At 43.7% G+C, this 3,958-nt stretch overlaps 1 protein-coding gene across 1 annotated transcript in view; it reads right to left on the minus strand.

The window, feature by feature from the left end:
- The window catches only part of LOC101848001, an 82,402-nt gene that overhangs the window by 65,711 nt on the left and 12,733 nt on the right, over nt 1–3,958 (minus strand). The window lies entirely within an intron of this gene.

The following is a 3,958-nucleotide window of genomic DNA, read 5'->3' on the forward strand; positions in this document are numbered from 1 at the left end:
CCCCCCCCACACACACACACGAAAACTTATCAGTTTTGATAAACAAAAATTTTTCAAGGCCCAAGTCACTTGCTTTGGCAGCCCTGGGATAAATAACACATAGGTATCGATGTTTAGAGCAGGTATCGGTACCGATACCGATACCTATAGGTATCTAAGTATCGAGTACCTAATATCGATACCTGCCCATCACTACCAACCAGTACTGCAGCCAAGTACCACAGTCTTCGGGTGTATCTTCAAGTGCAAGTAATATTCAGGACACAATGGGGATGGCAGCTGCACGATGATCACTTAGAGCCATGCACGACAGATATGCCATCTGCCCCACATTCTCTGTTGAAGGTGATTAAGTGCAGCTGTAGAACATATTGTAAGTCCACAAATTGCACGTGTCGTCGCCACGGACTGGAATGATCCATTTCCTGTGGAGGTTGCATGGGTTTGACCTGCACAAATTGCCCATCACTTTCTGAGGAAGATGATATCATCAGTCTCCTGGAGTTTCCTGACGGGCTTGATACTCTTGAAATACCGGACATGATGAACGTGCACGATCTACTGTTGTGAAATTCCATTTGCTGTGTTTGTGTTCCTATTTGGCCTCCAAGCTTTTTCAATATTACATATTCAAACGAGGTGCAACATGACTGTGTTCTGAAACATATTTTTTATAAAGTTGACCTCGATGACGTCATGAGCTAAAAATAGCATTCCCCCATTGATGCGTGAATGTACATTTTTAATATGTTGAAAGTGACCTAATTCTTTGTACATCCCAATACTTTTGGTTTCTTTTGCAATTTTTTCCTTTCTTCCAGTATTTTTGTCGTTCCTCTACTACACTAATTGCTGTCCTTCTGATGTCCTCTGTTTTCTTCAGGTTCGTAGTGTCCATTCCAGTGTTCATTGTTCTGACTTTCAGGTCCCCAGTTTCCATGGGGTTAGTTTTACTCTTTTTTGTCTGCTGGGTTTAACGTCTGCCTCTCGGTTTTTGTCTAGCTCCATACACCCATTGGGCGAAAACTTAGAGAACGCCGGAACTTAAGCGGCTGAAGATCGACACGGACAGGCGCCAGTAGATGTCTGCTTGACTCCACATAGAAGACGCCTAAGCCCTAGATCTAGATGTAGATATAAGAAAAAAACTACACCACAACACAGCTGGTATTTATGAAGCATTTATTTGGGGATTAAAAAACCCCTCGAAATTCCTAAAATATTGCTTAAAATGTAATTCTGCTCGATAGCCACTCTAATTTGACGACGCTGATATAAAATTTAGTTTTTGTCTACCGTGAAGCACCAGCTCTGAAATGTCTACTTAAAATTGCCTCCTGTCCAGTCGGGTGACTCGAGTTGGTGACGGCGAGACGGCATTGAGAGTTTGCGACCTCAGTGCTTCCTTGTCGCATCTCCATTTTTAATAACAGTGAAAGCAGTTCACAACAAAGAGTGAGCTTAAGAAGAAGTCACATTCTCACTGTTAAAAAAATGGAGATACGACAAGAAAGCACTGCGGTCGAGAGTTGACTGCGAGACGCCCTTCCCAGTGTTTCGGCGTAATAAAAATGTAGTTTGGATTCCAATAAAGCCGACAACGCCGACCCGAGCTTAAAGCCGCCTGCAGTCTCCCAGCTCTATGTGGGGCAAGTTGGAAATCATAAGGGAATTTTTATACCTATCGGCGCTTACTGAGTCAGCCTCCGAAATCGGCGTTTTTTATGTTTTCGCCCATGCCATAGAAGAAAACAGACGTGGCGGATTAGCACCTTACTGATTGGGGAGCTGCCCAGTTTAAGGCGGGCGGTAGCTGATCAGTGCAACTGAATAGTCACTCCCATCGTCAAAGGTGACCAGTGGCGACATCCTGTTTCGCTAATTAAGGATGCTTTATAACTCGTAAACTGCCACCTCCCTAGCTTATCACAACAAATGTCCTCTCCATAGTCAAATAAATGCTGCTATAGCTGTGGTTCAGCTGTGGGTCTGACCCGCTGTATTTGCTTTTTTTGCACCGTTCTTCCATAAATATTGAGACTGACTGCATGAAGAAAGCGCCTTGCCTGCTGAGTCCCCTCTCGACTTTGCTGATTTAGTCCAGATGAAGCTATTCTTCAGCTCTCTGAAATGTCAGGGCTTGACACAACACCAACAGAAGAAGAGCTCTCTGCTGCAATCGATGAACTCGCTTGCGGAAAAGCAGCAGGAAATGATAACATACCTGCTGAAGTGCTGAAAGAGGACAAACAGACTATCCACCCATTTCACTTCAAGCTACTAACGACTTATAGGCTGAAAGCAGAAATTCCATGTGACATAAGAAATGCCAAAATCACCACTCTCTGCAAAAAAGGGGACAACGGAGATTGCAAAAAACTTTTTCTTGGATCATCCTGAAGCAACCAGAAATTAGCAGAGAGAGAGTTCTACCATAGAGCCAATGCGTTTTCAGATCAAACGGCTTAACAATGGACATGATCTTTTCTATTCGTCAGCTACACAAAACATGCAGGGAACAAGAATTGCCATTACATACTGCGTTCGTCGATCTGACAAAGGCTTTCGATACAGTCAGTAGATCAGGACTGTACATGGTGCTTGGAAAGATTGGCTGTCTCCCAATACTGCTACAGCTCATCATTTCTTTCCATGAAGATATGAATGCCACCAATAAGTTGATGGTTCAACATCTTCAACATTAATAGCGGAGTAAACAAGGTTGTGTCTTAGCACCAATCCTTTTTAGCATTTATTTTGCTGTCTTACTGCAATATTCATTCAAAGAATCACCAGGGGATGTCTTCCTCCACTGGAGAACTGATGGATCGCTCTTCAATCTTGCTCGGCTCAACAAAACAACAGCACAAGACCTTCTCCTCGCCAAATAATGCTTCCTTTGTTGCTCACGGTGAACCAACCGTACAAACAATAATGGACCGCCTATCAACAGCATGCAAGGTCTTCAGCTTGGCCATAAGTGTTACGAAAACAGTCATTCTTACTCATGAAGATGCAGAACAGAGCCATATTTGGCCGAATGAAAATGAACTTGAGACAGTGGACAGGTTCTGTTACCCGGGGTCTACCATGACCTCTACTACATCACTGATGATGGGATCAACATCGGGATCGGGAAAGCAGCAACAACTTTTGGAAAACTGACAAAACGAGCATGGGAAAAGCAGGCAAGAAAAGCACCTCGGCATTTTCCATCTCTGATAATGTCGCAAGCTAAGATCTTAGGCATTTCGTGGCATGACGGCATGACAATGTCACCAACGGTGAAGTGTTTGTCCGGGCAAACCTCCACAGCATGACAACTATCCTGAGTTTAAGAGGTCTGTCCTGTTGTATGGATGTGGGTCGTGGAACGCATTATCAGACTTGTATAAATAGGATCCAGGTTTTCTTGAACAAGTATCTAAGGAAGTTACTGAGATCAGATGGGCAGACAGCATCACCGACGAGGAAGTATTGAGGAAAACAAGACAGAGTCCAGTCAGAGATGAGGTGGAAAGAAGGGGTGGCATTGTATTGGACATACCCCTGGAAAGCCAGGCAGCTGAATCACAAGTGTTGAATTGTGTAAAAGATCAAGAGGAAGACCACGTGGAACCTGGAGAGGAGTCACAGAAATTGATGTAGGCCTACTGAAAAGTGGGAAGACGTCATGAAATAACACCAAGAGGCTATCCTAAGATAGGGAACGGTGGAAAGTGTTTGTTTGCGACCTTTACCCTGATCCAGGGTGACAAAGCCAATGATGATGATGATACATCTTTTTGCCCGAACAGACAGATTGAGAAAGCCGACATGACTTGTTATTTGGTTTGCATTGTCTCTTTGTCGAACGTTTTGCATCTGTTCTTTACAGAAGGAAGTATTTGTTATTGCTCTACTGAGAACAGGTAAGACGAAACAAGCATAGAAAGCTCAAATTACTAAAACGGGCCAC

Source organism: Aplysia californica, unplaced genomic scaffold (genome assembly GCF_000002075.1).
Source record: "Aplysia californica isolate F4 #8 unplaced genomic scaffold, AplCal3.0 scaffold00890, whole genome shotgun sequence".
In the NCBI taxonomy this organism is placed as follows: Eukaryota; Metazoa; Mollusca; class Gastropoda; order Aplysiida; family Aplysiidae; genus Aplysia; species Aplysia californica.